This window comes from Macaca fascicularis, chromosome 18 (genome assembly GCF_037993035.2).
Source record: "Macaca fascicularis isolate 582-1 chromosome 18, T2T-MFA8v1.1".
NCBI lineage: Eukaryota > Metazoa > Chordata > Mammalia > Primates > Cercopithecidae > Macaca > Macaca fascicularis.
Genome location: NC_088392.1, coordinates 29,620,493 through 29,643,776, shown reverse-complemented (window position 1 = coordinate 29,643,776; position 23,284 = coordinate 29,620,493).

The window sequence follows — 23,284 nt, the reverse complement described above, 5'->3', positions numbered from 1 at the left end:
TGTTAATTCATCTCACAGAGTTACAGCTTTCCCCTCAAGAAGCCGTTCGCTAAGCTTGTTCTTGTGGAATTGGCAAAGTGATGTTTGGAATCCCACAGAGGGCTCTGGTGAAAAACAAAATATCCTCCCAGAAAAACTGGAAAGAAGCTTTCTGAGAAACTGCTTTGTGATGTCTGACTTACCCCCACAGAGTTACATCTGTATTTCGTGGCTCTGTTTGCTAGCCTTTTTTCTGTGGAATCTGAGAACTGATATTCCGGATCCCTTTGAAGCCTCTAGGGCCAAAGGATATATCCTCGGATAACAAGGAGAAGGAATCTTTCTGAGAAACTGCTTAGTGTTCTGTTAATTCATCTCACAGAGTTACAGCTTTCCCTTAAGAAGCTGTTCGCTAAGCCTCTTCTTGTGGAATTGGCAAAGTGATATTTCGATGCCCATAAATGGCTTCTGTGAGAAGTAAATATCCTCAGATGAAATCTGGAAAGAAGCTTTCTGAGAAACTGCTTAGTGTTCTGTTACTTCATCTCACAGAGTGACAGCTTTGCCCTCAAGAAGCCGTTCGCTAAGCCTGTTCTTCTAGAATTGGCAAAGTGATATATGGAAGCCCACAGAGGGCTATGGTGAAAAACAAAATATCCTCCCAGAAAAACTGGAAAGAAGGTTTCTGAGAAACTGCTTGGTGATGTGTGACTTCCTCTCACAGAGTTATATCTGTATTTCGTGGCTCTGTTTGCTAGCCTTATTTCTGTGGAATCTGAGTACTCATATTTCGGATCCCTTTGAAGACGCTAGGGCCAAAGGAAATATCCTCCGATAACAGAGAGAAAGAAGCTTTCTGAGAAACTGCTTAGTGTTCTGTTAATTCATCTCACAGAGTTACAGCTTTCCCTTAAGAAGCAGTTCGCTAAGCCTCTTCTTGTGGAATTGGCAAAGTGACATTTGGAAGCCGATAGAGGGCTATGGTGAAAAAGAAAATATCCTCCGAGAAAACCTTGAAAGAAAATTTCTGATTAACAGCTTTCTGATGGGTGACTTCCACTCACAGATTTACATCTGTATTTCGTGGATCTGTTTGCTAGCCTTATTTCTGTGGAATCTGATAACTCATATTTTGGACCCCTTTGAAGACCCTACGGCCATAGGAAATATCCTCTAATAACAAAGAGAAAGAAGCTTTCTGAGAAAGTGTTTTGTGTTCTGTTAATTCATCTCACAGAGTTACAGCTTTCCCCTCAAGAAGACGTTTGCTAAGCCTCTTCTTGTGGAATTGGCAAAGTGATATTTGGAAGCCCATGGAGGGCTATGGGGAAAAAGAAATTATCCTTCAAGAATAACAGGAAGAAGCTTTCTGAGAAACTTTTTTGTGATGTGTGACATCCACTCACAGAGTTACATCTGTATTTCGTGGCACTGTTTGCTAGCCTTATTTCTGTGGAATGTGAGAACTTATATTTCGGATCCCTTTGAAGACTCTAGGGCCAAAAGAATGTCCTCCGATAACAAAGAGAAAGAAGCTTTCTGAGAAACTGCTTCGTGTTCTGTTAATTCATCTCACAGAGTTCAACCTTTCGCCTCAAGAAGCCGTTCGCTAAGCCTGTTGATGTGGAATTGGCAAAGTGATATTTCGAAGCCCATAGAGGGCTACGGTGAAAAAGGAAATATTCTCATGAAATCTGGAAAGAAGCTTTCTGAGAAACTGCTTCTGTGATGTGTGCTTTTGTGATGTGTGACTGTGGAATCTGAGAACAGATATTTCGGATCCCTTTGAACACTATAGGGCCAAAGGAAATATCCTCCGATAACAAAGAGAAAGAAGCTTTCTGAGAAACTTCTTGGTGTTCTGTGAAATCATCTCTCAGAGTTACAGCTTTCCCCTCAAGAAGCCTTTCGCTAAGACAGTTCTTGTGGAATTCACAAAATGATATTTGGAAGCCCATAGAGGGCTATGGTGAAAAACAAAATATCCTCAGATGAAATCTTTAAAGAAGCTAAGAACTTTCGCTAAGCCTCTTTTTGTGGAACTGGCAAAGTGATATTTCCATGCCCATAGAGGGTTTCTGTGAAAAGGAAATATCCTCAGATGAAATCTGGAAAGAAGCTTTCTGAGAAACTGCTTTGTGTTCTGTTAATTCATCTCACTGATTTACATTTGTATTTCATGCATCTGTTTGCTAACCTTATTTCTGTGGAATATGAGAACAGGTATTTCGGATCCCTTGGAAGACTATAGGGCCGAAGGAAATATCCTCCGATGACAAAGAGAAAGAAGCTTTCTGAGAAACTTCTTTGTGTTCTGTGAAATCATCTCACAGAGTTACAGCTTTCCCCTCAAGAAGCCTTTCGCTAAGACAGTTCTTTTGGAATTGGTAAAGTGATATTTGGGAGCCATAGAGGGTTACGGTGAAAAGGGAAATATCCTCAGACGAAATCTGGAGAGAAGCTTTCTGAGAAACTACTCTGTGATGTGTGTCTTCCACTCACAGAGTTACATCTGTTTTTCCTGGATCTGTTTGCTAGCCTTATTTCTGTGGAATCTGAGAACTGATATTTCGGATGCCTTTGAACACTCTAGTGCCAAAGAAATTATCCTCCGATAACAAAGAGAAAGAAGGTTTCTGAGAAACTCCTTTGTGTTCTGTGAAATCATCTCAGATAGTTACAGCTTTCCCCTCAAGAAGTCCTTCGCTAGGCCTGTGCTTGTGGAATTGGCAAAGTGATATTTCGATGCCCATCGAGGGCTACGGTGAAAAAGGACATGTCTTCAGATGAAATCTGGAAAGAAGCTTTCTGAGAAACTGCTTAGTGTTCTGTTACTTCATCTCACAGAGTGACAGCTTTGCCCTCAAGTAGCCGTTCGCTTAGGTTGTTCTTTTGGAATTGACAAAGTGATATTTGGAAGCCCATAGAGGGCTATGGTGAAAAAGGAAATATCCTCCGATGAAATCGGGAACGAAGCTTTCTGAGAAACTGCTCAGTGTACTGTAAATTCATCTCACAGAGTTACATCTGTATTTCGAGGATTTCTTTGCTAGACTTATTTCTGTGGAATCTGAGAACAGATATTTCGGTTCCCTTTGAAGATTATGGGGTCAAAGGAAATATCCTGCGATAACAAAGAGAAAGAAGCTTTCTGAGAAACTTCTTTGTGTCCTGTGAAATCATCTCACAGAGTTACAGCTTTATCCTCAAGCAGACATTCGTTAAGACAGTGCTAGTGGAATGGGCAAACTGATATTTGGAAGCCCATAAAGGTCTACGGTGAAAAAGGAAATATCCTCAGATGAAATATGGAAAGAAACTTCATGAGAAACTGCTCTGTGATGTGTGACTTCAAGTCACAGAGTTACATCTGTATTTCGTGGATCTCTTTGCAAGCCTTATTTTTGTGGATTCTGAGAACAGATATTTCGGATCCCTTTCAAGATTATAGGACCAAAAGAAATATCCTCCGATAACAAAGGGAAAGAAGCTTTCTGAGAAACTTCTTTGTGTTCTGTGGAATCATCTCACAGAGTTACAGCTTTCCCCTCAAGAAGCCTTTCGCTAAAACAGTTCTTGTGGAATTGGCAAAGTGATATTTGGAAGCCTATAGAGGGCTACGGTGAAAAAGGAAATATCCTCAGATGAAATCCGGAAAGAAGTTTCTGTGAAACTGCTTAGTGTTCTGTTAATTCATCTCACAGAGTTACATCTTTATTTCGCGGATCTCTTTGCTAGCCTTATTTCTGTGGAATCTGAGAACAGATATTTCGGATCCCTTTGAAGAGTATAGGGATAAAGGAAATATCCTCCAATAACAAAGAGAAAGAAGCTTCCTGAGAAACTTCTTTGTGTTCTGTGAAATCATCTCACAGAGTTACAGCTTTCCCCTCAAGAAGACTTTCGCTAAGACAGTTCTTGTGGAATAGACAAAGTGATCTTTGGAAGCCAATAGAGGGTTACGATAAAAAAGGAAATATCCTCAAATGAAATCTGGAAACAAGCTTTCTGAGAAACTGCTTAGTGTTCTGTTAATTCATCTCACAGAGTTACATCTGTATTTCGTGAATCTCTTTGCTAGCCTTATTTCTGTGGAATCTGAGAACACATATTTCGGATCCCGTAGAAGACTATAGGGCCAAATGAAATATCCTCCGATAACAGAGAGAAAGATGGTTTCTGAGAAACTTCTTTGTGCTCTTAGAAATCATCTCACAGAGTTACAGCTTTCCCCTCAAGAAGTCTTTCGCGACAACAGTTCTTGTAGAATTGGCAAAGTGATATTTGGAAGGCCATAGAGGGCTACGGTGAAAAAGAAAATATCCTCAGATGAAATCTGGAAAGAAGCTTTATGAGAAACTGCTTAGTGTTCTGTTAATTCATCTCACAGAGTTATATCTGTATTTCCTGGATCTCTTTGCTAGCCTTATTTCTGTGGAATCTGAGAACAGATATTTCGGATCCTTTTGAAAACTGTAGGGCAAAAGGAAATATCCTCCGATAACAAAGAGAAAGAACTTTCTGAGAAATTTCTTTGTGTTCTGGGAAATCATCTCAGAGAGTTACAGCTTTCCCCTCAAGATTCCTTTCGCTTAGACAGTTCTTGTGGAATTGGCAAAGTGATCTTTGGAAGCCAATACAGGGTTATGGTGAAAAAGGAAATATCCTCAAATGAAATCTGGAAAGAGGCTTTCTGAGAAGCTGCTTAGTGTTCTGTTAATTCATCTCACAGAGTTACATCTGTATTTCTTTGATCTCTTTGTTAGCCTTATTTCTGTGGAATCTGAGAACAGATATTTCGGATCCCTTTGAGGACTATAGGGCCAAAGGAAATATCCTCCGATAACAAAGAGAAAGAAGCTTTCTGAGAAACTTCTTTGTGTTCTGTGAAATCATCTCACAGAGTTACAGCTTTCCCCTCAAGAAGCCTTTCGCTATGACAGTTCTTTTGAAATTGGCAAAGTGACATTTGGAAGCCCCTAGAGGGCTATTGTGGAAAAGGAAATATCCTCAGATGAAATCTGGAAAGAAGCTTTCTGAGAAACTGCTTAGTGTTCTCTCTATTCATCTCACAGAGTTTCATCTGTATTTCGTGGATCTCTTTGCTAACCTTATTTCTGTGGAATCTGACAACATATATTTCAGATCCCTTAGAAGACTATAGGGCCAAAGGAAATATCCTCCGATAACTAAGAGAAAGAAGCTTTCTGAGAAACTTCTTTGTGTTCTGTGAAATCATCTCACAGAATTACAGCTTTCCCCTCAAGAAGCCTTTCGCTAAGACAGTTCTTGTGGAATTGGCAAAGTGATATTTGGAAGGCCATAGAGGGCTATGGTGAAATAGGAAGTATCCTCAGATGGAATCTGGAAAGATGCTTTCTGAGAAACAGCTCTGTGATGTGTGACTTCCACTCACAGAGTTACATCTGTGTTTCGTGGATCTCTTTATCGCCTTATTTCTGTGGAATCTGAGAACAGATATTTCGGATCCCTTTGAAGACTGTAGGGCAAAGGGAAATATCCTCCAATAACAAAGAGAAAGAAGCTTTCTGAGTAATTTCTTTGTGTTCTGTGAAATGATCTCAGAGAGTTACAGCTTTTCCCTCAAGAAGTCTTTCACAAAGTCAGTTCTTGTGGAATTGGCAAAGTGATATTTGTAAGCACATAGAGTGCTACGGTGAAAATGGAAATATCCTCAGATGAAATCTGCAAAGAAGCTTTCTGAGAAACTGCTTAGTGTTCTGTTAATTCATCTCACAGAGTTACATCTGTATTTCGTGGATCTCTTTCCTAGCCTTATTTCTGTGGAATCAGAGAACAGATATTTCGGATCCCTTGAAGATTATAGGGCCAAAGGAAATATCGTCCGATGACAGAGAGAAAGGTGCTTTCTGAGAAACTTCTTTGTGTTCTGTGAAATCATCTCACAGAGTTACAGCTCTCCCCTCAAGAAGTCTTTTGCTAAGACAGTTCTTGTGGAATTGGCAAAGTGATATTTGGAAGCCAATACAGGGTTATGATGAAAAAGGAAATATCCTCAGATGAAATCTGGAAGGAAGCTTTCTGAGAAACTGCTCTGTGATGTGTGATTTCCACTCAGGGAGTTACATCAGTATTTCGTGGATCTCTTTGCTAGCCCTATTTCTGTGGAGTATGAAAACAGATATTTCGCATCCCTTTGAAGAGTATAGGGCCTAAGGAAATATCCTCCGATAACAAAGAGAAAGAAGCTTTCTGAGAAACTTCTTTGTGTTCTGTGAAATCATCTCACAGAGTTACAGCTTTCCCCTCAAGAAGACTTTCGCTAAGACAGTTCTTGTGGAATAGACAAAGTGATCTTTGGAAGCCAATAGAGGGTTATGATGAAAAAGGAAATATCCTCACATGAAATCTGGAAAGAGGCTTTCTGAGAAACTGCTTAGTGTTCTGTTAATTCATCTCACAGAGTTACATTTGTATTTCGTGGATCTCTTTGCTAGCCTTATTTCTGTGGAATCTGAGAACAGATATTTCGGATCCCTTAGAAAACTATTGGGCTAAATGAAATATCCTCCGATAACAGAGAGAAAGATGCTTTCTGAGAAACTTCTTTGTGTTCTTAGAAATCATCTCACAGAGTTACAGCTTTCCCCTCAAGAAGCCTTTCGCGATGATAGTTCTTGTAGAATTGGCAAAGTGATATTTGGAAGGCCATAGAGGGCTATGGTGAAAAAGAAAATATCCTCAGATGAAATCTTTAAAGAAGCTTTATGAGAAACTGCTTGGTGTTCTGTGAATTCATCTCACAGAGTTATATCTGTGTTTCGTGGATCTCTTTGCTAGCCTTATTTCTTTGGAATCTGAGAACAGATATTTCGGATCCTTTTGAAGACTGTAGGGCAAAAGGAAATATCCTCCGATAACATAGAGAAAGAACTTTCTGAGAAATTTCTTTGTGTTCTGTGAAATCATCTCAGAGAGTTGCAGCTTTCCCCTCAAGATGCCTTTCGCTTAGACAGTTCTTGTGGAATTGGCAAAGTGATATTTGGAAGCCCATAGAGTGCTACGGTGAAAAAGTAAATATCCTCAGATGAAATCTGGAAAGAAGCTTTTTGAGAAACTGCTTAGTATCCTGTTAATTCATCTCACAGAGTTACATCTGTATTTCGTTGATCTCTTTGCTAGCCTTATTTCTGTAGGAGCTGAGAACCGATATTTCGGATCCCGTTGAAGACTATAGGGCTAAAGGAAATATCCTCCGATAACAAAGAGAGAGAAGCTTTCTGAGAAACTTCTTTGTGTTCTGTGAAATCATCTCACAGAGTTACAGGTTTCCCCTCAAGAAGCCTTTCGCTAAGACAGTTCTTTTGGAATTGGTAAAGTGATATTTGGGTGCCATAGAGGGTTACCGTGAAAAGGGAAATATCCTCAGACGAAATCTGGAGAGAAGCTTTCTGAGAAACTACTCAGTGATGTGTGTCTTCCACTCACAGAGTTACATCTGTATTTCGTGGATCTGTTTGCTAGCCTTATTTCTGTGGAATCTGAGAACTGATATTTCGGATGCCTCTGAAGACTCTAGCGCCAAAGAAATTATCCTCCGATAACAAAGAGAAAGAAGGTTTCTGAGAAACTCCTTTGTGTTCTGTGAAATCATCTCAGATAGTTACAGCTTTCCCCGCAAGAAGTCCTTCGCGAGGCCTGTGCTTGTGGAATTGGCAAAGTGATATTTCGATGCCCATCAAGGGCTACGGTGAAAAAGGACATGTCTTCAGATGAAATCTGGAAAGAAGCTTTCTGAGAAACTGCTTAGTGTTCTGTTACTTCATCTCACAGAGTGACAGCTTTGCCCTCAAGAAGCCGTTCGCTAAGCCTGTTCTTCTGGAATTGGCAAAGTGATATATGGAAGCCCACAGAGGGCTATGGTGAAAAACAAAATATCCTCCCAGAAAAACTGGAAAGAAGGTTTCTGAGAAACTGCTTGGTGATGTGTGACTTCCTCTCACAGAGTTATATCTGTATTTCGTGGCTCTGTTTGCTAGCCTTATTTCTGTGGAATCTGAGAACTCATATTTCGGATCCCTTTGAAGATGCTAGGGCCAAAGGAAATATCCTCCGATAACAGAGAGAAAGAAGCTTTCTGAGAAACTGCTTAGTGTTCTGTTAATTCATCTCACAGAGTTACAGCTTTCCCTTAAGAAGCAGTTCGCTAAGCCTCTTCTTGTGGAATTGGCAAAGTGACATTTGGAAGCCGATAGAGGGCTATGGTGAAAAAGAAAATATCCTCCGAGAAAACCTTGAAAGAAAATTTCTGATTAACAGCTTTCTGATGGGTGACTTCCACTCACAGATTTACATCTGTATTTCGTGGATCTGTTTGCTAGCCTTATTTCTGTGGAATCTGATAACTCATATTTTGGACCCCTTTGAAGACCCTACGGCCATAGGAAATATCCTCTAATAACAAAGAGAAAGAAGCTTTCTGAGAAAGTGTTTTGTGTTCTGTTAATTCATCTCACAGAGTTACAGCTTTCCCCTCAAGAAGACGTTTGCTAAGCCTCTTCTTGTGGAATTGGCAAAGTGATATTTGGAAGCCCATGGAGGGCTATGGGGAAAAAGAAATTATCCTTCAAGAATAACAGGAAGAAGCTTTCTGAGAAACTTTTTTGTGATGTGTGACATCCACTCACAGAGTTACATCTGTATTTCGTGGCACTGTTTGCTAGCCTTATTTCTGTGGAATGTGAGAACTTATATTTCGGATCCCTTTGAAGACTCTAGGGCCAAAAGAATGTCCTCCGATAACAAAGAGAAAGAAGCTTTCTGAGAAACTGCTTCGTGTTCTGTTAATTCATCTCACAGAGTTCAACCTTTCGCCTCAAGAAGCCGTTCGCTAAGCCTGTTGATGTGGAATTGGCAAAGTGATATTTCGAAGCCCATAGAGGGCTACGGTGAAAAAGGAAATATTCTCATGAAATCTGGAAAGAAGCTTTCTGAGAAACTGCTTCTGTGATGTGTGCTTTTGTGATGTGTGACTGTGGAATCTGAGAACAGATATTTCGGATCCCTTTGAACACTATAGGGCCAAAGGAAATATCCTCCGATAACAAAGAGAAAGAAGCTTTCTGAGAAACTTCTTGGTGTTCTGTGAAATCATCTCTCAGAGTTACAGCTTTCCCCTCAAGAAGCCTTTCGCTAAGACAGTTCTTGTGGAATTCACAAAATGATATTTGGAAGCCCATAGAGGGCTATGGTGAAAAACAAAATATCCTCAGATGAAATCTTTAAAGAAGCTAAGAACTTTCGCTAAGCCTCTTTTTGTGGAACTGGCAAAGTGATATTTCCATGCCCATAGAGGGTTTCTGTGAAAAGGAAATATCCTCAGATGAAATCTGGAAAGAAGCTTTCTGAGAAACTGCTTTGTGTTCTGTTAATTCATCTCACTGATTTACATTTGTATTTCATGCATCTGTTTGCTAACCTTATTTCTGTGGAATATGAGAACAGGTATTTCGGATCCCTTGGAAGACTATAGGGCCGAAGGAAATATCCTCCGATGACAAAGAGAAAGAAGCTTTCTGAGAAACTTCTTTGTGTTCTGTGAAATCATCTCACAGAGTTACAGCTTTCCCCTCAAGAAGCCTTTCGCTAAGACAGTTCTTTTGGAATTGGTAAAGTGATATTTGGGAGCCATAGAGGGTTACGGTGAAAAGGGAAATATCCTCAGACGAAATCTGGAGAGAAGCTTTCTGAGAAACTACTCTGTGATGTGTGTCTTCCACTCACAGAGTTACATCTGTTTTTCCTGGATCTGTTTGCTAGCCTTATTTCTGTGGAATCTGAGAACTGATATTTCGGATGCCTTTGAACACTCTAGTGCCAAAGAAATTATCCTCCGATAACAAAGAGAAAGAAGGTTTCTGAGAAACTCCTTTGTGTTCTGTGAAATCATCTCAGATAGTTACAGCTTTCCCCTCAAGAAGTCCTTCGCTAGGCCTGTGCTTGTGGAATTGGCAAAGTGATATTTCGATACCCATCGAGGGCTACGGTGAAAAAGGACATGTCTTCAGATGAAATCTGGAAAGAAGCTTTCTGAGAAACTGCTTAGTGTTCTGTTACTTCATCTCACAGAGTGACAGCTTTGCCCTCAAGTAGCCGTTCGCTTAGGTTGTTCTTTTGGAATTGACAAAGTGATATTTGGAAGCCCATAGAGGGCTATGGTGAAAAAGGAAATATCCTCCGATGAAATCTGGAACGAAGCTTTCTGAGAAACTGCTCAGTGTACTGTAAATTCATCTCACAGAGTTACATCTGTATTTCGAGGATCTCTTTGCTAGACTTATTTCTGTGGAATCTGAGAACAGATATTTCGGTTCCCTTTGAAGATTATGGGGTCAAAGGAAATATCCTGCGATAACAAAGAGAAAGAAGCTTTCTGAGAAACTTCTTTGTGTCCTGTGAAATCATCTCACAGAGTTACAGCTTTATCCTCAAGCAGACATTCGTTAAGACAGTGCTAGTGGAATGGGCAAACTGATATTTGGAAGCCCATAAAGGTCTACGGTGAAAAAGGAAATATCCTCAGATGAAATATGGAAAGAAACTTCATGAGAAACTGCTCAGTGTACTGTTAATTCATCTCACAGAGTTACATCTTTATTTCGTGGATCTCTTTGCTAGCCTTATTTCTGTGGAATCTGAGAAGAGATATTTCGGATCCCTTTGAAGACTATAGGGCCAAAGGAAATCTCCTCCGATAACAAAGGGAAAGAAGCTTTCTGAGAAACTTCTTTGTGTTCTCTGAAATAATCTCTCCGAGTTACAGCTTTCACCTCAAGAAGCCTTTCGCTAAGACAGTTCTTGTGGAATTGGCAAAGTGATGCTTGGAAGCCCATAGATGGCTATGGTGAAAAAGGAAATATCCTCAAATGAAATCTGGAAAGAAGATTTCTGGGAAACTGCTCTGTGATGTGTGACTTCCACTCAAAGAGTTACATCTGTCTTTCGTGGTATGCTTTGCACGCCTTATTTCTGTGAAATATGAGAACAGATATTTCGAATCCCTTTAAAGACTATAGGGCCAAAGGAAATATCCTCTGATAACACAGAGAAAGATGCTTTCTGAGAAACTTCTTTTTGTTCTTAGAAATCATCTCACAGAGTTACAGCTTTCCCCTCAAGAAGCCTTTCGTGACAACAGTTCTTGTAGAATTGGCAAAGTGATATTTGGAAGGCATTAGAGGGCTACGGTGAAAAAGAAAATATCTTCAGATGAATTCTGGAAAGAAGCTTTATGAGAAAGTGCTTAGTGTTCTGTTAATTCATCTCACAGAGTTATATCTGTATTTGGTGGATCTCTTTGCTAGCCTTATTTCTGTGGAATCTGAGAACAGATATTTTGGATCCTTTTGAAGACTGTAGGGCAAAAGGAAATATCCTCCGATAACAAAGAGAAAGAACTTTCTGAGAAATTACTTTGTGTTCTGTGAAATCTTCTCACAGAGTTACAGCTATCCCCTCAAGATTCCTTTCGCTTAGACAGTTCTTGTGGAATTGGCAAAGTGATATTTGGAAGCCCATAGAGTGCTACGGTGAAAAAGGAAATATCCTCAGATGAAATATGGAAAGAAGCTTTCTGAGAAACTGCTTAGTGTTCTGTTAATTCATCTCACAGAGTTACATATGTATTTCGTGGATCTCTTTGCTAGCCTTATTTCTGTGGAATCTGAGAACAGATATTTCGGATCCCTTTAAAGACTATAGGGCCAAAGGAAATAAACTCCGATAACAGAGCGAAAGGAGCTTTCTGAGAAACGTCTTTGTGTTCTGTGAAATCATCTCACAGAGTTACAGGTTTCCCCTCAAGAAGCCATTCGCTAAGACAGTTCTTGTGGAATTGGCAAAGTGATCTTTGGAAGAAAATACAGGGTTATGGTGAAAAAGGAAATATCCTCAGATGAAATCTTTAAAGAAGCTTTCTGCGAAACTGCTTAGTGTTCTCTCTATTCATCTCACAGAGTTTCATCTGTATTTCGTGGATCTCTTTGCTAACCTTATTTCTGTGGAATCTGACAACATATATTTCAGATCCCTTTGAAGACTATAGGGCCAAAGGAAATATCCTCCGATAACAAAGACAAAGAAGCTTTCTGAGAAACTTCTTTGTGTTCTGTGAAATCATCTCACAGAGTTACAGCTTTCCCCTCAAGAAGCCTTTCGCTAAGACAGTTCTTGTGGAATTGGCAAAGTGATATTTGGAAGCCAATACAGGGTTATGGTGAAAAAGGAAATATCCTCAGATGAAATCTGGAAGGAAGCTTTCTGAGAAACTGCTCTGTGATGTGTGACTTCCACTCAGGGAGTTACATCAGTATTTCGTGGATCTCTTTGCTAGCCCTATTTCTGTGGAATATGAAAACAGATATTTCGCATCCCTTTGAAGTGTATAGGGCCTAAGGAAATATCCTCCGATAACAAAGATAAAGAAGCTTTCTGAGAAACTTCTTTGTGTTCTGTGAAATCATCTCACAGAGTTACAGCTTTCCCCTCAAGAAGACTTTCGCTAAGACAGTTCTTGTGGAATAGACAAAGTGATCTTAGGAAGCCAATAGAGGGTTATGATGAAAAAGGAAATATCCTCAGATGAAATCTGGAAAGAGGCTTTCTGAGAAACTGCTTAGTGTTCTGTTAATTCATCTCACAGAGTTACATCTGTATTTCGTGGATCTCTTTGCTAGCCTTATTTCTGTGGAATCTGAGAACAGATATTTCGGATCCCTTAGAAAACTATAGGGCCAAAGGAAATATCCTCCGAAAACAGAGAGAAAAATGCTTTATGAGAAACTACTTTGTGTTCTGTGAAATCATATCACAGAGTTACAGCTTTCCCCTCAAGAAGCCTTTCGGGACGACAGTTCTTGTAGAATTGGCAAAGTGATATTTGGAAGGCCATAGAGGGCTATGGTGATAAAGAAAATATCCTCAGATGAAATCTTTAAAGAAGCTTTAAGAGAAACTGCTTGGTGTTCTGTGAATTCATCTCACAGAATTATATCTGTGTTTCGTGGATCTCTTTGCTAGCCTTATTTCTTTGGAATCTGAGAACAGATATTTCGGATCCTTTTGAAGACTGTAGGGCAAAAGGAAACATCCTCCGATAACATAGAGAAAGAACTTTCTGAGAAATTTCTTTCTGTTCTGTGAAATCATCTCAGAGAGTTGCAGCTTTCCCCTCAAGATGCCTTTCGCTTAGACAGTTCTTGTGGAATTGGCAAAGTGATATTTGGAAGCCCATAGAGTGCTACGGTGAAAAAGGAAATATCCTCAGATGAAATCTGGAAAGAAGCTTTCTGAGAAACTGCTTAGTGTCCTGTTAATTCATCTCACAGAGTTACATCTGTATTTCGTTGATCTCTTTGCTAGCCTTATTTCTGTAGGAGCTGAGAACCGATATTTCGCATCACTTAGAAGACTATAGGGCCAAAGGAAATATCCTCCGATAATAAAGAGAAAGAAGTTTTCTGAGAAACTTCTTTGTGTTCTACGAAATCATCTGAAAGAGTTACAGCTTTACCCTCAAGAAACCTTTCACTAAGACAGTTCTTATGGAATTGGCAAAGTGATATTTCGAAGCCCAGAGAGGGCTAAGGTGAAAAACGAAATATCCTCAGATGAAATCTGGAAAGAAGATTTCTGAGAAACTGCTCTGTGATGTGTGACTTCCACTCACAGAGTTACATCTGTGTTTCGTGGATCACTTTCTCGCCTTATTTCTGTGGAATCTGAGAACAGATATTTCGGATCCTTTGAAGACTATAGGGCCAAAGGATATATCCTCCGATAACAAAGAGAAAGAAACTTTCAGAGAACCTTCTTTGCGTTCGGTGAAATCATCTCACACAGTTACAGCTTTCCCCTCAAGAAGCCTTTCGCTAAGACAGATCTTGTGGAATTAGCAAAGTGATATTTGGAAGCCCATATAGGGTTACGGTGAAAAAGGAAATATCCTCAGATGAAATCTGGAAGGAAGCTTTCTGAGAAACTGCTTACTGTTCTGTTAATTCATCTCACAGAGTTACATCTGTATTTCGTGGATCTCTTTGCTAGCCTTATTTCCGTGGAATCTGAGACCAGATATTTCGGATCCCTCTGAAGACTACAGGACCAAAGGAAATATCCTCCAATAACAAAGAGAAAGAAGCTTTCTGAGAAACTTCTTTGTGTTCTGTGAAATCATCTCACAGAGTTACAGCTTTCCTCTCAAGAAGCCTTTCGTTTAGACAGTTATTGGGGAATGGGCAAAGTGATATTTGGAAGCCCATATATGTATACAGTGAAAGAGGAAATATCTTCAGATGAAATCTGGAAAGAAGCTTCCTGAGAAACTGTTCTGTGATCTGTGACTTCCACTCACAGAGTTACATCTGTATTTCGTGGATCTCTTTGCTAGCCTTATTTCTGTGGAATCTGAGAACAGATATTTCGGATCCCTTTGAAGACTATAGGGCCAAAGGAAATATCCTCCGATAACAAAGAAAAAGAAGCTTTCTGAGAAACTTCTTTGTGTTCTGTGAAATCATCTCACAGTGTTACAGCTTTCCTCTCAAGAAGCCTTTCGCTAAGACAATTATTGTGGAATTAGCAAAGTGATATTTGGAACCCATAGAGGGCTATGGTGAAAAAGGAAATATCCTCAGATGAAATCTGGAAGGAAGCATACTGAGAAACTGCTTAGTGTTCTGTTAATTCATCTCACAGAGTTACATCTCTATTACATCGATCTCTTTGCTAGCCTTATTTCTGTGGAATCTGAGAACAGCTATTTCGGATCCCTTTGAAGAGTATAGGGCCAAAGGAAATATCCTCCGATAAGAAAGAGAAAGAAGCTTTCTGGGAAACATCTTTGTGTTCTATAAAATCATCTCACAGAGTTACAGCTTTCCCCTCAAGAATCCTTTCGCTAAGAGAGTTCTTGTGGAATTCGAAAAGTGATATTTGGAAGCCCTTAGAGGGCTACGGTGAAAACGGAAATATCCTCAGATGAAATCTGGAAAGAAGATTTCAGAGAAACTGCTCTGTGATGTGCGACTTCCACTCCCAGAGTTACATCTGTATTTCCTGGATCTCTTTGCTAGCCTTATTTCTGTGGAATCTGAGAACAGATATTTCGGATAGCTTTGAAGACTATAGGGTCCAAGGAAATATCCTCCGATAACAAAGAGAAAGAAGCTTTTTGAGAAACTTCTTTGTGTTCTGTGAAATCATCTCACAGAGTTACAGCTTTCCCCTCAAGTAGCCTTTTGCTAAGACAGTTCTTGTGAAATTGGCAAAGTGATATTTGGAAGCCCATAGATGGCTATGGTGTAAAAGGAAATATACTCAGATGAAATCTGAAAAGAAGCTTTCTGAGAAACTGCTCTGTGATGTGTGACTTAGACGCACAGAGTTAGATCTGTAATTCATGGATCTCTTTGCTAGCCTTATTTCTGTGGAATCTGAGAACAGATATTTCGCATTCCTTTGAAGAGTATAGGGCTTAAGAAAGTATCCTCCGATAAGAAAGAGAAAGAAGCTTTCTGAGAAACGTCTTTGTGTTCTGTGAAATCATCTCACAGAGTTACAGCTTTCCCCTCAAGAAACCTTTCGCCAAGACAGTTCTTGTGGAATTGGCAAAGTGATATTTGGAAGCCCATAGAGGGCTATGGTGAAAAATGAAATATCCTCAGATGAAATCTGGAAAGAAGCTTTCTGAGAAACTGCTTAGTGTGCTGTTAATTCATCTCACAGAGTTACCTCTGTATTTCGTGGATCTCTTTGCTAGCCTTATTTCTGTGGAATCCCAGAACAGATATTTCGGATCCCTTTGAAGACTATAGGGCCAAAAGAAATATCCTCTGATAACAAAGAGAAAGAAGCTTTCTGAGAAACTTCTTTGTGTTCTGTGAAATCATCTCACAGAGTTACAGCTTTCCCCTCAAGAAGCCTTTCGCTAAGACAGTTCTTGTGGAATTGGCAAAGTGGTTTTTGGAAGTCCATAGAGGGCTATGATGAAACAGGAAATATCGTCAAATGAAATTTGGAAATAGGCTTTCTGAGAAACTGCTTGGTGTTCTGGTAATTCATCTCACAGAGTTACATCTGTATTTCGTGGATCTCTTTGCTAGCCTTTTTTCTCTGGAATCTGAGAACCCATATTTCAGATCCCTTTGAAGTCTATCGGGCCGAAGGAAACATCCTCCGATAACAAAGTGAAAGAAGCTTTCTGAGAAACTTCTTAGTGTTCTGTGAAATCATCTGAGAGAGTTACAGCTTTCCCCTCAAGAAGTCTTTCGCTAAGACAGTTCTTTTGGTATTGGCAAAGTGATACTTGGAAGCCCTTACAAGGCTATGGTGAAAAAGGAAATATCCTCAGATGAAATCTGGAAAGAAGCTTTCTGAGAAACTGCTCTGTGATGCGTGATTTCCACTCAGATTATTACATCTATATTTCGAGGATCTCTTTGCTAGCCTTATTTCTGTGGATTCTGAGAACAGATATTTCGGATCCCTTTGAAGACTAGAGGGCCAAAGTAAAAATCCTCCGATAACAAAGAGAAAGAAGCTTTCTGAGAAACATCTTTGTGTTCTTTGAAATAATCTCAGAGAGTTACAGCTTTCCCCTCAAGAAGCCTTTCGCTAAGACAGTTCTTGTGGAATTGGCAAAGTGATATTTGTAAGCCCATAGAGGGCTATGGTGAAAAAGGAAATATCCTCAGACGAAATCTGGGAAGAAGATTTCTGAGAAACTGCTCTGTGATGCGTGACTTCCACTCAGAGAGTTACATCTGTATTTCGTGGATCTCTTTGCTAGCCCTATTTCTGTGGAATCTGAGAACAGATACTTCGGATCCCTTTGAAGACTATAGGACCAAAGTAAATATCCTCCGATAACAAAGAGAAACAAGCTTTCTGAGAAACTTCTCTGTGTTCTTTGAAATCATCTCACAGAGTTACAGCACTCCCCTCAAGAAGACTTTCGCTAACACAGTTCTTGTGGTACTGGCAAAGTGATATTTGGAAGCCGAAAGAGGGCTATGATAAAAAAGGAAATATCCTCAGATGAAATCTGGAAAGAAGGTTTCTGAGAAACCGCTTAGTGTTCTTTTTATTCATCTCACAGAGTTTCATCTGTATTTCGTGGATCTCTTTGCCAGCCTTATTTCTGTGGAATCTGAGAACAGATATTTCGGATCCCTTTGAAGACTATAGGGCCAAAGGAAATATCCTCCGATATCAAAGAGAAAGAAGCTTTCTGAGAAACTTCTTTGTGTTCTGTAAAATCATCTCAGAGAGTTACAGCATTCCCCTCAAGAAGCCTTTCGCTGAGACAGTTCTTGTGGAATTGGCAAAGTGATATTTGGAAGCCCATAGAGGGCTATGGTGAAAAAGGAAATATCCTCAGATGAAATCTGGAAAGAAGCTTTTTGAGAAACTGATCTGTGATGTGTGACTTAGACTCACAGAGTTACATCTGTATTTCGTGGATCTCTTTGCTAGCCTTATTTCTGGAATATGAGAACAGATATTTCGGATCCCTTGGAAGGCTATAGGGCCAAAGGAAATATCCTCCGATAACAAAAAGGAAGAAGGTTTCTGAGAAACTTCTTCGTGTTCTGTGAAATCATCTCACAGAGTTACAGCTTTCCCCTCAAGAAGCCGTTCGCTAATACAGTTCTTGTGGAATTGGCAAAGTGATATTTGGAAGCCAGTAGAGGGCTACGGTGAAAAAGGAAATATCCTCAGATGAAATCTGGAAAGAAGCTTTCTGAGAAACTGCTTAGTGTTCTGTTAATTCATCTCACATAGTTACATCTGTATTTCGTAGATCTCTTTTCTAGACCTATTTCTGTGGAATTTGACAACAGATATTTCGGATCCCACAGAAGACTATAGGGCCAAAGGAAATATCCTCCGATAACAAAGAGAAAGAAGCTTTCTGAGAAACTACTTTGTGTTCTGTGAAATCATCTCACAGAGTTACAGCTTTCCAATCAAGAAGCCTTTCGCTAAGACAGTTCTTGTGAAATTGGCAAAGTGATATTAGGAAGCCGTTACAGGGCTATGGTGAAAAAGGAAATATCCTCAGATGAAATCTGGAAAGAAGCTTTCTGAGAAACTGCTTTGTGTTCTGTTAATTCATCTCACAGAGTTACCTCTGTATTTCGTGGATGTCTTTGCTAGCCTTATTTCTGTGGAATCTGAAAACAGATATTTCGGATTCATTTGAAGAGTATAGGGCCAAAGGAAATATGCTTCGATAACAAAGAGAAAGAAGCTTTCTGAGAAACTTCTTTGTGTTCTGTGAAATCATCTCACAGAGTTACAGCTTTTCCCTCAAGAAGCCTTTCGCTAAGACAGTTCTTGTGGAATTGGCAAAGTGGTATTTGGAAGTCCATAGAGAGCTATGATGAAAAAGGAAATATTGTCAGATGAAATTTAGAAGTAATGTTTCTGAGAAACTGCTTGGTGTTCTGGTAATTCATCTCACAGAGTTACATCTGTATTTCGTGGATCTCTTTGCTAGCCTTTTTTCTGTGGAATCTGAGAACCCATATTTCAGATCCCTTTGAAGACTATGGGGCAAAAGGAAATATCCTCCGATAACAAAGAGAAAGAAGATTTCTCAGAAACTTCTTTGTGTTCTGTGAAATCATCTGAGAGAGTTACAGCTTTCCCCTCAAGAAGTCTTTCGCTAAGAAAGTTATTGTGGAATTGGCAAAGTGATATTTGGAAGCCCTTAGAGGGCTATGGTGAAAAAGGAAATATCCTCAGATGAAATCTGGAAAGAAGCCTTCTGAGAAACTGCTCTGTGATGCGTGACTTCCACTCAGAGAGTTACATCTGTATTTCGTGGATCTCTTTGCTAGCCCTATTTCCGTGGAATCTGAGAACAGATATTTTGGATCCCTTTGAAGACTATAGGGCCAAAGGAAATATCCTCCGATAACAAAGAGAAACAAGCTTTCTGAGAAACTTCTCTGTGTTCTTTGAAATCATTTCACAGAGTTACAGCTCTCCCCTCAAGAAGCCTTTCGCTAAGACAGTTCTTGTGGAATTGGCAAAGTGATATTTGGAAGCCCATATAGGGCTATGGTGAAAAAGGAAATATCCTCAGATGATATCTGGAAAGAAGCTTTCTGAGAAACCGCTTATTGATCTGTTATTTCATCTCACAGAGTTACATCTGTATTTCGTGGATCTCTTTGCCAGCCTTATTTCTGTGGAATCTGAGAACAGATATTTCGGATCCCCTTGAAGACTATAGGGACAAAGGAAATATCCTCCGATAACAAGTAGAACGAAGCTTTCTGATAAACATCTTTGTGTACTCTGAAATCATCTCACAGAGTTACAGCTTTCCCCTCAAGAAGCCTTTCGCTAAGACAGTTCTTGTGGAACTGGCAAAGTGATATTTGGAAGCGCATAGAGGGCTACGGCGAAAAAGGAAATATCCTCAGATGAAATCTGGAAAGAAGCTTTCTGAGAAACTGCTTAATGTTCTGTTAGTTCATCTCACAGAGTTACGTCTGTATTTCGTGGATGTCTTTGCCCCTCTTATTTCTGTGGAATCTGAGAACAGATATTTCGGATCCCTTTGAGGAATATAGGGCCAAAGGAAATATCCTCCGATAACAAGGTGAAAGAAGCTTTCTGAGAAACTTCTTTGTGTTCTGTGAAATCATCTCACAGAGATACAGCTTTCCCCTCAGGAAGCCTTTCGCTAAGACAGTTCTTGTGGAATTGTCAAAGTGATATTTGGAAACGCATAGAGGGCATTGGTGAAAAAGGAAATATCCTCAGATGAAATCGGGAAAGAAGCTTTCTGAGAAACTGCTTAGTGCTCTCTTAATTCATCTCACAGAGTTACATCTGTATTTCGTGGATCTCTTTGCTAGCCTTATTTCCGTGGCATCTGAGAACAGATATTTCGGATCCCTTAGAAGACTACAGGGCCAAAGGAAATATCCTCTGATAACAAAGAGAAAGAAGCTTTCTGAGAAACTTCTTTGTGTTCTGTGAAATCATCTCACAGAGTTACAGCTTTCCCCTCAAGAAGTCTTTCGCCAAGACAGTTCTTGTGGAATTGGCAAAGTGATATTTGGAAGCCCATAGAGGGCTATGGTGAAAAAGGAAATATCCTCAGATGAAATCTGGAAAGAAGCTTTCTGAGAAACTGCTTAGTGTTCTGTTATTTCATCTCACAGAGTTACATCTGTATTTCGTGGATCTATTTGCTAGCATTATTTCTGTGGAATCTGAGAACAGATATTTCGGATCCTTTAGAAGACTATAGGGCCAAAGGAAATATCCTCCGATAAAAAAGAGAAAGAAGCTTTCTGAGAAACTTCGTTGTGCTCTGTGAAATCATCTCACATGTTACAGCTTTCCCCTCAAGAAGCCTTTCGCTAAGACAGTTCTTGTGGAATTGGCAAAGTGATATTTCGAAGCCCATGCAGGTCTATGGTGAAAAAGGAAATATCCTCAGATGAAATCTGGAAAGAAGCTTTCTGGGAAACTGCTTAGTGTTCTCTTAATTCATCCAACCGAGTTACATCTGTATTTCCTGGATCTCTTTGCTAGCCTTATTTCGGTGGAATCTGAGAGCAGATATTTCAAATTCCTTAGAAGAATATAGAGCCAAAGGAAATATCCTCCGATAACAAAGAGAAAGAAGTTTTCTGAGAAAGTTCTTTGTTTTCTGTGAAGTCATCTTACAGAGTTACAGCTTTCCCCTCAAGAGGCCTTTCGCTAAGACAGTTCTTGTGGAATTGGCAAAGTGATATTTGGAAGCCAATAGAGGGCTATGGTGAAAAAGGAAATATCCTCAGATGAAATCTGGAAAGAAGGTTTTTGAGAAACTGCTTAGTGTTCTGTTAATTCATCTCACATAATTACATCTGTATTTCCTGGATCTCTTTGCTAGACTTATTTCTGTGGAATCTCACAACAGATATTTCGGATCCCTTAGAAGAATATAGGGCCAAAGGAAATATCCTCCGATAACAAAGAGAAAGAAGGTTTCTGAGAAACTACTTTGTGTTCTGTGAAATCATCTCACAGAGTTACAGCTTTCCCCTCAAGAAGACTTTCGCTACGAAAGTTCCTGTGGAATTTGCAAAGTGATATTTGGAAGCCCATAGAGGGCAATGGTGAAAAAGTAAATATTCTCAGATGAAATCTGGAAAGAAGCTTTCTGAGAAACTGCTTAGTGTTCTGTTAATTCATCTCACAGAGTTACATCTGTATTTCTTGGATCTCTTTGCTAGCCTTATTTCTGTGGAATCTGAGAACAGATATTTCGGATCCCTTAGAAGACTATAGGGCCAAAGGAAATATCCTCCGATAACAAAGAGAAAAAAGCTTTCTGAGAAACTTCTTTGTGTTCTGTGAAATCATCTCACAGAGTTACAGCTTTCCCCTCAAGAAGCCTTTCGCTACGACAGTTCTTGTGGAATTGGCAAAGTGATATTTGGAAGCCCATACAGGGCTAGGGTGAAAAAGGAAAAAACCTCAGATGAAATCTGGAAAGAAGCTTTCTGAGAAACTGCTTAGTGTTCTGTTAATTCATCTCATAGAGTTACATCTATATTTCATGGACCTCTTTGCTAGCCTTATTTCTGTGGAATCTGAGAACAGATATTTCGGATCCCTTTGAAGACTATAGGGCCAAAGAAAATATCCTCCGATAACAAAGAGAAAGAAGCATTCTGAGAAACTTCTTTGTGTTCTGTGAAATCATCTCACAGAGTTACAGCTTTCCTCTCAAAAGCCTTTCGCTAAGACAGTTCTTGTGGAATTGGCAAAGTGATATTTGGAAGCCCATAGAGGGCTCTGGTGAAAAAGGTAATATCCTCAGATGAAATCTGGAAAGAAGCTTTCTGAGAAACTGCTTAGTATTCTTTTAATTCATCTCAGAGAGTTACATCTGTATTCCGAGGATCTCTTTGCTAGCCTTATTTCTGTGGAATCTGAGAACAGATAGTTCGGATCCCTTTGAAGACTATAGGGCCAAAGGAAATATCCTCCGATAACAAAGAGAAAGAATCTTTCTGAGAAACTTCTTTTTGGACTGCGAAATCATCTCACAGAGTTACAGCTTTCCCGTCAAGAAGCCTTTCGCTAAGACAGTTCTTGAGGAATTGGCAAAGTGATATTTGGAAGCGCTTAGAGGGCTATGGTGAAAAAGGAAATATCGTCAGATGAAATCTGGAAAGAAGATTTATGAGAAACTGCTTAGTGTTCTGCTAATTCATCTCACAGAGTTATATCTGTATTTCGTGGATCTCTTTGCTAGCCTTATTTCTGTGGAATCTGAGAACAGATATTTCGGATCCCTTAGAAAACTATAGGGCCAAAGGAAATATCCTCCGATAACAAACAGAAAGAACCTTTCTGAGAAGCTTCTTTGTGTTCTGTGAAATCATCTCACAGAGTTACAGCTTTCCCCTCAAGAAGCCTTTCGCTAAGACAGTTCTTGTGGAATTGGCAAAGTGATATTTGGAAGCCCAGAGAGGGCTATGGTGAAAAAGGAAATATCCTCAGAGGAAATCTGGAAAGAAGCTTTCTGATAAACTGCTTAATGTTCTGTTAATTCATCTCACAGAGTTACATCTGTGTTTCGCGGATCTCTTTGCTAGCCTTATTTCTGTGGAATCTGAGAACAGATACTTCGGATCCCTTAGAAGACTACAGGGCCAAAGGAAGTATCCTCCGATAACAAAGAGAAAGTGGCTTTCTGAGAAACTTCTTTCTGTTCTGTGAAATCATCTCACAGAGTTACAGCTTTCCCCTCAAGAAGCTTTTCGCTAAGACAATTGTTTTGGATTTCTCAAAGTGATATTTGGAAGCCCATAGAGGGCTATGGTGAATAAGGAAATATCCTCTGATGACATCTGGAAAGAAGCTTTCTGAGAAACTGCTTAGTGTTCTGTTAATTCATCTCACAGAGTTACATCTGTATTTGGTGTATCTCTATGCTAGCCTTATTTCTGTGGAATCTGAGAACAGATATTTCGGATCCCTTAGAAGACTATAGGCCCAAGGAAATATCCTCCGATAATACAGAGAAAGAAGCTTTCTGAGAAACCTTTTGTGTTTTGTGAAATCATCTCACAGAGTTACTTGTTTAACCTCATGAAGCCTTTCGCTAAGACAGTTGTTGTGGAATTGGCAAAGTGATATTTGGAAGCCCATAGAGGGTTATTGTGAAAAAGGAAATATCTTCAGATGAAATCTGGAAAGAAGCTTTCTGAGAAACTGCTTAGTGTTCTCTTAATTCATCTCACAG